The sequence below is a fragment of the Enhydra lutris genome, unplaced genomic scaffold (genome assembly GCF_002288905.1).
Source record: "Enhydra lutris kenyoni isolate GAN:26980312 unplaced genomic scaffold, ASM228890v2 scaffoldscaffold13, whole genome shotgun sequence".
Taxonomy (NCBI): domain Eukaryota; kingdom Metazoa; phylum Chordata; class Mammalia; order Carnivora; family Mustelidae; genus Enhydra; species Enhydra lutris.
Window position 1 is genome coordinate 33348882 of NW_019154097.1, and position 13362 is coordinate 33362243.

The 13362-nt window shown below is 49.4% G+C and overlaps 2 protein-coding genes across 3 annotated transcripts in view; one reads left to right on the forward strand and one right to left on the reverse strand.

Annotated features, from left to right (window-relative positions):
- LOC111145541 (kynurenine aminotransferase 1) overlaps positions 1 to 11828 on the reverse strand; it is a 30575-nt gene extending 18747 nt beyond the window's left edge. The window contains exon 1 of one of the 2 annotated variants that reach the window (XM_022500456.1): positions 11781 to 11828. The gene's annotated coding sequence lies outside the window, so the exon portion shown is untranslated. Of the gene's footprint in view, positions 1 to 11488; positions 11504 to 11780 lie in introns of those variants that run through there. The other variant, XM_022500457.1, reaches the window with a different exon arrangement.
- A 278-nt stretch (positions 11829 to 12106) lies between these two features.
- LOC111146368 (leucine rich repeat containing 8 VRAC subunit A) overlaps positions 12107 to 13362 on the forward strand; it is a 28018-nt gene continuing 26762 nt past the window's right edge. The window contains exon 1 of the mRNA XM_022501900.1: positions 12107 to 12133. The gene's annotated coding sequence lies outside the window, so the exon portion shown is untranslated. The remainder of the gene's footprint in view (positions 12134 to 13362) is intronic.

A 13362-nucleotide genomic window follows, 5' to 3' on the forward strand; every position in this document is an offset into this window, starting at 1 on the left:
ACCAGGACATGGTCATCTGAGTCACGGTCCTGGCATTTTTCTCATCTCCGCATGCTGGCTGTTCCAAAAGACATTATGCACTAGGCAAAGAGTAAGCTGCTACATAAACTTTCGCTGAATGACAGAATGAATGTCTATTACTCTCACCAGACAGTGAGCTCGGTCAGACGAGGACTCTCCTCTGTTTATCTTTTTATCATCACCACTTGGCTCAGCCTGCCACACAATAGGTGCATATCTTTTCATTGCCCCAGCAAATTTTTATTGAATTTCTATTACATGCTATGCCTGTGCCCTACGCCACCAGGTATATTAACAGTGAACAGGATACCTTCCTTTTCTTCAAGGAGTGCACAGTCTAACGAAGGAGACAAGTAATGAGGCCATTTTAATTTAGTATGAACCTCAATATACAAACAGTTCTTATAAATCAACAACAAAAAACTAACACTTCTAAAGGAAAAAAAAAGTGGGCGAGATATAAATTCACAAAAAAAAGAAAATAGTTGATAAACTTGAAAAGGTGCCAAGCCTTACTCATAATTAACAAAATACAAATTAAAATGAAACACTATTCTCTGCCTCTCAAGGTGGTAGAGGATAAGAAGACTGAGACTCACCAAATTGATACTACCATACACTATGAGGTTACAAGCCATGATCTGGGAAACACCAAGTTAGAATGTTCGCTGGTGTAACTTTTGGAGGGCAACTTCACAATAACAATACACATTATTCTTGGACGTTGGAAAGACTTCCTCTCTAGAAATTTATCTTACAGGGATACTCACACATATGCATAAAGAGCTCTGGATGATCAATGCAGTGTTGTGTGTGAGACAGAAAAACCTGGAGACAATCCAATGTCCATCAGGTGGGGGCTGGTTTAATATATTCTGAGTTATCCATACAATGAGAAATGGTGCAGCCACTAAATGGAGTAAGATTAAGATTGCCCTTAGCGTTCTAACATGGAAAGAAATATAGGTTACGTGAAAAAGGCTGGTTGATATCAAAGATTACTACAAAGCTTCAGCAAGCAAAACAGTGTGGTATTGGCACAGACACACATACCACTTTTGAATAGAGAGCTCAGAAATAAACCCAAACATATGGTCAACTAATTTTTTTTTAAGTCTTTTTTTAAAAAAAGATTTTATTTATTTATTTGACAGAGAGGTAGAAGGAGAGCACAAGTAGGCAGAGTGGTAGGCAGAAGGAGAGGGAGAAGCAGGCTCCCCACTGAGTAGAGTCCAACATGGGGTTTGATCCCAGGACCCTGAGATCTGAGCCAAAGGCAGTCACTTAACTGACTGAGCCACCTAGGTGCCCCCATATGTCTTTTCTTTAAAAGTAATCTCCAGGGGTGCCTGGGTGGCTCAGTGGTTGGGCCTCTGCCTGGGGCTCAGGTCATGGTCTCAGGGTCCTGGGATCGAGCCCTGCATTGGCCTCTCTGCTCAGCAGGGAGCCTGCTTCCCCCTCTCTCTGCCTACCTCTCTGCCTACTTGTGATCTCTCTCTCTCGGTGTCAAATAAATAAATAAAATCTTTAAAATAATAAAAGTAATCTCCACACCTGGCATGTGGTTTGAACTCACGACCCTGAGATCAAGAGTCCCGTGCTCCACTGATTGAGCCAGGAGGTGCCCCCAGTCAATCGATTTTGACAAGGGTGCCAAAATAATTCAATGGTGGAAGAAACAGTCTTTTCAACAAATGTGCTAGGACAGCTGGGTGGCCACAATCGAAAGAATGGAGTTGGGGGGTGCCCGGGTGGCTCATTCTGTTAAGTGTCTGCCTTTGGCTTGGGTCATGATCCCAGGGTCCTGGGATGGGGCCCCACATCAGGCTTCCTGCTCAGTGGGGAGCTTGCTCCTTCCTCTGCCTCTGCCTGCCACTCCCCCTGCTTATGCTCTCTCTCTGTCAAATAAATAAATAAAATCTTTAAAAAAAGCTGTTAATTATTAAAAAAAAAAAAAGAATGGAGTCAGACCTCTACCTCACTAAATCCACAAAAACTGACTTGAAATAATCAATGACCTTGATCACATTCTTGCTAATGTCCTTTGTGTTTTTTAAACATTTTATTTATTTATTATTTTTAACTATAATGTATTATTAACCCCAAGGGTGCAGGTCTGCGAATCACCAGGTTTACACACTTCACAGCACTCACCATAGCACATACCTTCCCCAATGTTCATAACCCCATCACCCTCTCCCTACCCCCCTCCCCCCGGCAACCCTCATTGCTAATGTCCTTTGATGTACAGATTTTAATTTTTATGAAGTCCAAACACAGAATGACCTTACAACCTGGCAACTTCACTCCTAGGTATATACTGAAAAGAAATGAAAATGCATGTGTACACAGAAATTTGTGCACCAATGTTCATAGCACCGTTACTCATCATTGTCAAGAGGTGGAAATAATTGTGTCCATCAATGGGTGAGTGAGTAAATTGTGCTATATCCATACCATGGAATATTACCCAGCCCTAAAAAGGAACAAGGGACATATCAATCCATGCTACAACTTGGCTGCACTTTGGAAACATTACACTGAGGGACAGAAGCCAGACACAGTCACATAGTATGCAGTTCCAGAATAGGCGAGTCCTTACAGTCAGAAGGTCAGTTACCAGGAGACGGGAGGGAAAACGAGGAGTAATTATTATTTTTTTAAATATCTTATTTATTTATTTGACAGAGAGAGATTACAAGTAGGCAGAGAGGCAGGCAGATTGAGAGAGAGAGAGAGAGAGGAGGAAGCAGGCTCCCTGCTGAGCAGAGAGCCCCGATGTGGGGCTCGATCCCAGGACCCTGGGATCATGACCTGAGCCGAAGGCAGAGGCTTTAACCCACTGAGCCACCCAGGCGCCCCACGAGGAGTAATTATTTAATGGGCAAGGGTGTTTCTCTGTGGTAATGAGAAAGTTCTGAAAACGAGAGGTGGGTGTTGCACAATCTCGTGACCAGTGTAAAAGCCACTGACCTGTATGTTTCAGAACAGTGGGTTGTATGTTATGTGAATTTCACCTCAAATCTTTAAATTGTATGGTAATAAAAAAAAAACGTTGGTTGAAGAACAATATAATCCCAGTTGCCTTTTTTAAATTACAGTGTGACAGGTACGTTATGTGATGGTGTGCAAATGTACGCATACAGGAAATCCTCACTCCTCACTCCCCACTATAATGCGAGACTGTAAAAATGGCCAGGTGACCTGAAATCATTCAAAGAGAAGTTAACAATGAGTGGGAAAAATTATGATTGTTCTGTGATCTTTGGAAGTTGCTGTCAAACATTAAAAACTCTCTAATGGTTTGTTATAAATGTAGAGGGAAATGAAAAAATAGTAAAACTAAAAATAATAAATTTAGTGTTTACTAAATTAATGCCACTTAAATTAGAAACATTAAGAATTAAAGTGTTTTCTTTTCTTTATAAAAATATGTCAGTGGAGGGGCGCCTGGGTGGCTCAGTCGTTAAGCATCTGCCTTCAGCTCAGGTCGTGATCGCAGGGTCCTGGGATGGAGCCCCACATCAGGCTCCCTGCTGGGGCAGGGGGAAGCAGCTTCTCCCTCTCCCACTCCCCCTGCCTGTGTTCCCTCTCTCGCCAGTCTCTGTTAAATAAATAAATAAAATCTTTAAAAAAAATAAATTAGTGGAGGGGGGCGCCTGGGTGGCTCAGTCTGTTAAGCGTCTGACTCTTGATTTCAGCTCAGGTCATGATCTCAGGGTTGTGGGGCTGGCTCCGCGCTCAGCAGGCCGTCTGCTTCAGATTCTTTTTCTCTACCCGCTGCTTGCACATGCATGGGTAACCTTACTCACTCTCAGATGAATAAATAAATCTCCAGAATTATATATACATCAATGAGGTGCCTGGCTGGCTCAGCTGGTAGAGCATGTGACTCTTGATCTTGGGGTCACGAGTTTGAGCCTCATATAGGTCATGGAGTGTACTTAAAAAAAAAAAAGTATCAAGGAAGATCTTTTGGGTAGATAGCCAAAGTAAATGCAGAGGCTTTAACCCACTGAGCCACCCAGGCGTCCCCTGTGTTCATTTTAGCATTATTCACAATAGCCAAGATACGCAAACATCCTACATGTTCCTCAGTGGATGGATGGATAAAGAAATGTGGTCTGCGTACGTGTACAGTGGAATGTTATTCAGCCTTAAAAAGGAAGGAAAGCCTGCCATTTGCTACAACATGAATGAACCTGGAGTGTGTAATGCCCTGTGAAATCAGCCAAAAACAAATACTGTGTGGTGTCATTTATAAGTGGGATCTAAAAAAAAAAAAATTGAACTCCTAGAAATAGTAGACTGGCAGCTGCTGGGGCCACGGGGCAAGGGGAAGGAGAGGTTGATAAAAAGGTACACACTTGGGATGCCTGGGTGGCTCAGTTGGTTGGGCAGCTGCCTTGAGCTCAGGTCATGATCCCAGGGTCCTGGGATCAAGCCCTGCATCAGGCTCTCTGCTCAGGCTCTCTCTCTGCCTGCCTCTCTGCCTGCTTGTGATCTCTGTCAAATAAATAAATAAAATCTTAAAAAAATAATAAGATGAAGACGTTCTGAGGACCTGGCATAGAGATGGTGACTCTACTTGATAATACTGTATAGTAGAATTTAAATTTGCTAGGAGAGTAGTTCTTAAATGTTCGCTCTCTCGCTCTCTCACACACACAGAAGGTAGCTCTGTAAGGTGATGGATGTGTTAATGAACTTGAGAGTGGGAGTCACTTCACAATGTCTACGTATATCAAATCATCACCTTGTGCACTTTATTTTTTTTTTAGGGAGGGAGGGATAGGTGGGAGAGGCGGAGGGAGAGGTGGGAGAGTCAGAGGGAGAGAGAATCTTAAGCAGTCTCCAGGCCCAGGGCAGAGCCTGACTCGGGCTCGACCTCACGACCCTGAGATCATGAGCTGAGCTGAAACCAAGAGTTGGACGCTTCACCGACTGAGCCACCCAGGGACCCCATGTATGACAATTTTATTTGTCAATTATATCTCAATTAATCTGGGGGAAAATTTTCCAGAGCAGCGCGAACATTGCTTGCTTTCTAGTCCCCTAACTTGGGAAAGGGAATAGCATCTTTTCTCAGCCTTGATGAGTTTACTTCTTTCTTTCTGAGTTGACATCAACTTCAAACATTTCCTCCCTTGTATTTTCACTGTTGTGAAATATATCTGGGTGTTCCTTTGATATGACCTCTTTGTCTGGCATCCCTTCCTCTGGGACATCTTCATCCTTTTGGTCACAACCACGTGCATCATGTACGATGGTCAACCTGCCTTCACTAAGTTTCTCTACTTGCTGGAGTTTCTAGAACAGCAAAGGGCTGTGCTGTCAACATCCCTACAGCCAGCGCTTTCTTTCATCATTCCACTTAGGTTCAATGCACATTTTTAAAAGATTTTATTTATTTATTTGACAGAGAGAAAGACAGTGAGGGGGGAACACAAGCAGGGGGAGTGGGAGAGGGAGAAGCAGGCTTCCCGCTGAGCAGGGAGCCCGATGCGGGGCTTGATCTCATGTCCCTGGGATCATGACCTGAGTTGAAGGCAGACTCGCAAGGACTGGGTCACCCAGGTGCCGTTCAATGTGCATTTCTCACTGTCTCATCGCTCTGCATTTCTCTGCAGCACTTTCATCTTGGTTGGCCAATTCCCTCTTCTGATGATCCACTTGTGTAGCCTGTCCCGTGGGTTCACCACTGGGAGGCAGGAGGCAACGCAACTACGGAGCTTTGGTGGGTGTGTGTGTGCGAACTGCAGAGCATGCCAGGGGCCAGTCCCTGACAGGCTTTGAAAGAAGTGATGTGATTAGTCAAAGCACATCTGTCATCACCACAGCCATCCGTGGGCTAAAAAGGAGCAAAGTTCACACTCTGGACCATGACTTGTAGTTAATGGGACATCACAATGGAAGTTGGAACGGTGTGGCTGAGGGACCAGTGTTATTTAACTGAACCTTTGTGCCTGAAACTCATTCTGTTGTGCAAAGCAAAGGCCACTCCAGGGACACGGCTAAATTATTAATAGTGGTTTTCTCTGGGATGGGGTTAGGGTCTTACACACTTCAATACTTTCCAAAAAAAATTTATATATTTATCTGACACAGAGAGAGAGATAGCGAGAGAGGGAGCACAAGCAGGGGGAGTGGGAGAGGGAGAAGGTGGCTTCCAGCAGAGCAGGGAGCCCGATGCAGTGCTCGATCCCAGAATGCTGGGATCATGACCTCAGCCTAAGGCAGACGGTTTACAACTGAGCCACCCAGCTGCCCCTCAACACTTTGTTTTGTTTTGTTTTGTTTTTTTTCAGGCTGTGAGGCTCTGGAATCAGATAGACCTTGGACTGAAGCCATTTATTGGTTGTGTGACTTCTGGCAAATTATTAAAGTTTTTTAAAGACTTTATTTTACTTATTTGAGAGAGCAAGAAAAGAGAGCATGAGAGGGGGAAGGGGAGGGGCAGAGAGAGGGGGGAAGCAGACTCCCCGCTGAGCAAGGAGCCTGCTGTGGGGGCTCGATCCCAGGACCCCCAGATCATGACCCGAGCCGAAGTGAGATGTTCAACCGATTGAGCCACTCAGGTGCCCAAAATTATTAAAGCTTTCTGAGAACCATATCTGAGTCGGAATGATAATAGCACCTGCCTCATAGAGCTGTCGTGAGACGTCAGTGAGAGGCCATGTGAAAGTCACTTAGCGTGGTGCCCCTCGAAGAGTCAGTGTTCCACAAATATCATCACTGTTACTGTTCTCCCTCCAGTATTCATTGGAGCAAATACCACAGTGCGGGCAGCAAGGGGCTCCATCTCACAACCCTGATATCATGTCCTGAGCCGAAATCAGGAGTTAACTGACTGAGCTATGCAAGTGTCCCTTTTCCTTATTTTTTTTTTTAAGATTTTATTTATTTATTTGACAGAGAGAGAGCACAAGCAGGGGGAGTAGCAGAAGGAGAGGGAGAAGCAGGCTCCCTGATCAGCGGACAACCTGATGTGGGACTTGATTGCAGGACGCTGAGATCATGACCTGAGATGAAGGCAGCTGCACGCCTCAACCCTTTCCTTATTTTTTTTTTTAAGATTTTATTTATTTATTTGACAGAGAGAGAGAGATCACAAGTAGGCAGAGAGGCAGGCAGAGAGAGAAGGGGGAAACAGGCTCCCTGCTGAGCAGAGAGCCCGATGCGGGGCTCCATTCCAGGACCTCGAGATCATGACCTGAGCTGAAGGCAGAGTCTTTAACCCACTGAGTCACCCAGGCGCCCCTCCTTTCCTTATTTTTTAAGTAGGCTCCACGCCCAATGTAGGGCTTGAACTCATCACCCTGAGATCAAGAGTTGGACGTTCTACCAGCTGAGCCAGATAGACATCTGTGCCCCTGCCTGGCATACCCCTAACCCCCAGTCCTATATCCCTAGCAGGGCCCAGTCCCAGCTCTGCCTCCTCTCTGCCTCTGTGTCCACCCGGGCCTTCCTCTGAACTAAGAGGGACCCCCACTATACATCTGACGACTGTGCTAAATTCCCTAATCTTCAAAACAACCTTCTAGGAAGGAATTATCATCCCTATTTTGCTCAGAGAACAAAGCCCACTGAGCTGAGAGCCTGAGCTGCGATTTGAATCCTGGTTTGCTGTTTTCAGTCGTCCAAAGGCTTTCCCCAAACACCCCTCTTTCAGGAGGTGGATGCTGCCGCCTCCATTAGCTCCCCTGCCAACAGACCAGCAGCCCTCGGGGGCTGGAGCCTTGCCTCTTCGGGCCGGCTGTGACGCCTAGCCCCAAGCCCCCAAAGCCAATTCCATGCAATATGGAAATCTGGTTTCCGTGTTTCGCAAAAGGGGCACACCTGGTATTTGGGGTGAGTCAGTCCTCCACGGGGCAGATCTCTCCGGTGTCTGGAAGGATGTTTAGCATCCCCTGGGCTCAAAATGTGAGGTGCCCCAGTTACTGAGAAGACACAAACCACAGTGCTCTGGAGATGGGGCCCAGGGAGGGGCAGCTTGTTACACGAACAATCCCAGAAAATGAAAGCTTGGGCGTGGATAGAATGGTCCCAAGCTCCACTCTGAACCGCTGTGGAGCCTTGGTCACGCCACACCGCAAGCTCTCTAGGCTCAGTTTTCTTGTCTGTCCAAGGGGATAACAATAAAGCAGCCATTCACAGAAAGCGCTCAGCACAGGTCCTGGCCTGTGGGAACCTGTGCAGAAGAAGCTGTTAACACAGGGTGCCTGGGCAGCTCAACTGAGGGGCTGCCTTCAGCTCAGGCTGCAATCCCAGCGTTCTGGGGTCAGCCCCGGTCTCTGCTCATCCGGGAGTCTGCTTTTCCCTCTCCCTCCACCCCTCCCCTCTGTTTTTGCCTGTTCTCTCTCTCAAATAAATAAATAAATAAATAATCTTTAAAAAAAAAAAAAAAAAAAGCTGTTAAGATTTAAACCTATATAGGAAAGTTTCTTGCCAGATAATGAGTCCTGATTTTTCTTTTCTTTCTCTTCTCTTTTTCCCTCTCTTTCTTTTCTCAGTCTAAAACCAGAGTTCCTACAAGCCAAAGATTTTGTGAAAACCTGTTGAGTTGGGGCACCAGGGTGGCTCAGTGGGTTAACCCTTTGCCTTCAGCTCGGGTCATGATCCCAGGGTCCTGGGATTGAGCCCTGCATCATGGGGCTCTCTGCTCAGCGGGGAGCCTGCTTCCCAGCCACCCACCCCCCACCCCCCCGCCCGCCTCTCTGCCTACTTGTGATCTCTGTCCATCAAATAAATAAATGGAATCTTTTAAAAAAACACAAAAACCTGTTGTGCTGATGGTTCTGCCCCAAGGGAGGCGACAACTTGTTTGGAGGGATCTAGTAAGCACAGTGACCTACACCTCATTTCCCCTGACTTTGGAATCAAAGTCAAAGGCAAAGCAGAGAGAAATGACTTCTGGAGCCCAGACTGCAGGTTTCCGGGCTGCTGGGGGAGGGGGTGGTGAGTGGAGACCCTGAGTGAGACACGCAGTAGGTAGCCCCCTCTTTATTCTCCTGGCACAGGATCGAGATCCAAAATTGAGATCTCGTGCTAAGGCAGTTTTACACATGGGGGAAAAACAGATCTACATTTACATACTTCATGTCTGGCAAGAACATTAAATAGAGTCATATCAGTTTTACAGAGACTAAGGCTCAGAGTAGGGAAATGACTTACCCAAAGTCAAAGTCCCGGAAAAGCACCGAAAGACCTTAGCCGCAATTCCAAAGCTTATACCATGACCCAGGAATGAGGAAGTAGGATGAGCGTTTGCCTGTATTTTTTCAAGGAGCTGACAGTGCAGTGGCCCCACCGTGTGTTGGCACAGGACTGGCAGTGATTTCTCTTCCACTGTAGCTGGAGCGACTTTGACCTGCTGGCCACAGAACTGGGGCGGGGAGGGGCCATGTCCAACTGGATGTCCCAGGGCACTGGCAACCTGAGAACCCGAGTAACCGTAAACAGCCCGAAAGACAGAAACTTCCAGTACTAACACCTGGATTTGTAAGGGCAGAGTTCCTGCTTTAGCCAGCTGGCTGCCAATCAAGAGTGGGGAGGAATCTAGGGGTGGGGGAGTCCAGGTGGGAGGTGGGCGTGTCCATAGAGAAACTCTTCCTTGTTATCAACTCTCCTGTGTTCCTTTGTCGCCCCCACCTGGATTCTAAAATCGGGAAGTCCTACTCTGGCATATGCACAGGAGTTAAGTGTGGATAGAGGGTGGAAATCCACAGAGGTTGGCATGGGAAGGCATTCTCCAGGAGGAAAGATGGATTCATGCAGATGTTTGACTGAATCTTTCTAACCTGCATGGTCTCTGATCAGGTCAGTTACCTTCAGGTATGAGCACGCCTCTACTTGGATCTCCAGCCTCATCATTCTGCCTTCCAGGTACCCTACGCGTTTTTCAGACACAGATTAAAAGTTACCTATTTTGAGGGGCACCTGGGTTGGCTCAGTCGGTTGGGCATCTGCCTTCGGCTCAGGTCATGATCCTGGAATCCTGCATAGAGTCCCGCATCGGGGGCTCCTTGCTCACGGGGAGTCTGCTTCTCCCTCTGCATCTGCCCCTTTCCCCCCCCCCCTCCCCCGCCTGCCCAACTTGTGTTCTCTCACTCTCTTTCTCAAATAAATAAATTCTTTCTTTTTTTCTTTTTTAAAGTTACCTACTTTGAGAAGCCCTCTCTTTCTCCACCCAGGCTGAGTCAGATGTTTCTGGCATTGTGCTCCCAAGGCCTGAGCTGCTGCCCACCATAGGGCTCCTCACAGATGCTAAGTGCTGGGTTGTCTGTCATCCTCACTAGACTTCAGAAACAGGCGCTGTGTGTCTGTCCTGTTCTCCACCAGATCCTCAGCTTCTGGCAGCTCAACTAGGACTGGAGGTCTCCCCAAAGCATTAGTGTGGACGATCCCTGGAGGCTGAGGGGGGACCCAGAAGCCCAGCAATCTCTCTGTTAGTGGGGGCGCTGCCCCTTGGGCAACTCTCTTAATTTCTCTGTGTTTCCTTTACCGATCTGTAAAATGGGGCTCATCTGCACGTAAAGCCCTAGGTAGGACAGGTGGGGCACTGGTGGCATTGTGGTCGCACTGGTTAGATGTAAAGGTGTGGACAGGGAGGCTCGGGGAGGGATGTGCCACGTTCACAGTCTCCAGGAGCAAAGGGGGCAGGCCTTTAACTCTAGTCTGTGCTCTGGCCTCTAATGTCCCTCTCTTCATTCTACACTTGCCACTGTCTCCAGTCCGTTGTACCTGTTCAGTCAGTAAACAGCCAATAAACAGTTACTTGGATAGAGCTGCCTGCCAGACCCCACACTGGTTGTCATGTGGTTAATAACAAAAAAAAGATTCTCAGTGGGAAGTGGGATAAGGAGATCCTAGCCATTAGCTTAAAACCCTCAGGGGCTCAAATTCCAGTTTCTCCGCTTCCAGGCGGGGAGGTATTAAATCCCTAATCTCGCAGCCATATTCCCGCCTCTAACGACAGGGGAAAATCAGACCTTCCAGCAGGAGGGCTGAACCCAGGCACTGGCTCAAGGCTTGATGGATATGAGCCCTTATATCTTCATCATCTTATTTAAAAAATAAATTCTCCCCCCTTGCCCGGGTACCGAGGACTCCAGTTCCCCTGTCCGAGGCTACCACAGTTAACCCTTTCTTACCAGACGGCTGGTGCGCACCCCCCAGACACGCACACTCTCACACACACGTTTTTTCCCACAAACTGTAGCGCCGATCAACGCAAGTCTTTTTGCCCCTTCCTTTTTTTTTTTCATCTAAGGTATCTTGGAAGTCGTTCCATGTTAGTGCATATAGAACATTTTTCGTTTTAATGGCTGCACAGCATTCCATGGTATGGATTATTTCCTAGCGTGGCGGGCGTTACTATTGTCAGTGTGGGAACCGCGAGGACTCCGGCCCCACGGAGCGGTGTCCCGGTGCCAGCCCCAGTTCTGCCCATAAATGGCCAAGCTACCTTGGGCTTCTTCCTCCCCACAGACATCACCGCGGGGGATGCGGGAGGTGGGTGCAGAGAGGACAGCCTGCGCGGGTCCCAGCGTCCGAGCGCGGGTCAGCGTCAAGCGCGCGCAATTTATCCCCAGGGGCGGTTCCTGGCTGGGTTAAGATTTCGGCGCCGCCACTCCACCGTACCAGCAGCATCAAACGCAGCGAGTATTCTGGCACAAACGAGCTTGGAACCGGTTACCAGGTCCTCCGGCCTCGGCACCCGGCCTTGGGGCAGGAAAGCGCAGGCACCAGCTACTCACCCCCGCCTCGGCGGCTTCACCGCTTCGTCCCCCAGCGCGCCCGGAAGGTTACAGGTGTCCACGTGCCTTTAAGGGGGCCGAGCCCGGTCTCCGCTACTTCCGCCCCAAACAAACATGGCGCCACCTGGGGGCTCAAGGTAAGAGGGCGCGAAGAGAGTTCCCATCAAAAAGATGGCGACGCCCTAGGCGCCGCGCTCGCGCCTGTGGTGACGTCACTTCCGGGGCGGAGGAGGCTGAGTGGTGCAGTGAGGGACAAACAAAAGGAGGCGCCGGAGGGGCGCAGCGGCCGGCGGCGGGACAGAGCGGCGGGGGCGCGGGGCTGCGTACTGGGCGGCCGGACCGGGCGGGACCAGGTGAGTGGGTGGGGCGGGGAAAGGGGCACGAGCTGTCACTTCTCGAAACCCACTCCTGCACGCCCCCGGCCAGCTGCCGGGCTCTGGGCGCTTCGGGCAGCTCGGGCTCTGCCAGCCGCGGCTGGCTCCCTGGGGGCCTCCCGCCGCAGCTCAGTTCGGCCTACCTCCTGGCTCCCCGGTACTCCGGGTCTCCGGGGCCCCACCCCCCCCCGGCGCCGCGGCGCGCGAGCCCCCTCCCAGGCACCCCAGTGCCTCCCTGCGCTCTACATACCGGGAGTTTCCGCCTGGGCTCCCCCAGGTCCCCTTGTCATCCCCTAGGTTCCCCCAGATCCTAACTCCTACACGCACACGCTCCCCACTTCGTAGAGGTTCCACCTTGAAACCTCTCCTTGGCAGCTTTTTTTTTTTTTTTCCCCCGTTTTTAAAGGTTTCCCCTGTTCTCTTTTCCTGGGCTCCTGGCCCCCTCCACTTCCCTCGGACCCCTCCCTCCTCTTGATCCGGCGGGAACCGTGCCCTGACTTGGGGGCAGGATCCCTAGCTAAGATCTTGGGGCTCGTCCGCACTGGGGGTTCCCCGGGGGGACCGGTTCAGGGTCTGAGGCCCTGCCCATGTCCTGTGCATCCGTATGGGCCCAAGAGCCAGATCTGATGAGGTCCGGACTGGAGATCCAGCAAAGTTAGTTCCCAGGCTGAAGGAGCGTAGCCAGGGTGTTTGGGGTTCACGATGATTCTGCTTCTTTTGTTGATTGCTTTTTCCCCTTGGTCTGGACTGGAGTGAACCAAGACTGGGCTGGTGCTCAGCTGATGCAACTAGGGACTGCCTTTTTTGGGAAGGAGGAGATATGGTTGGGGGGTGTCCGACACTCTTGATTAGGACTTGACTGGAAGGGTGGGGCTGAGCACGCTGGCCTGATGCTTCTTCCCCGGCTCTATCCCAGGAAGCCTTTGGAGGATGAGGTGTGCGGGTGAGGAGAGAGAGAGCTTTTGAGGGAAAGGGAATTTGGGCCTAAATTGTGGAGGAGGGATTTGGTGGAGCTGAAAGGTTCCCATGGGCCTCACTCATCTTTTCCATTAGGAGTTTCTTTAACCTCTTTGAGCAGACAGATCGGCAGACAGACAGACTGTGGGCAGGAGGAGGAGGAGGTGGTCTGTTGCTGGTGATATTTCCTGCAGAGCGGATGGGGGAGTGGGAGTTCGTTCAGAGGGCTGGGCAGTGCCCGTCGCTCAGTC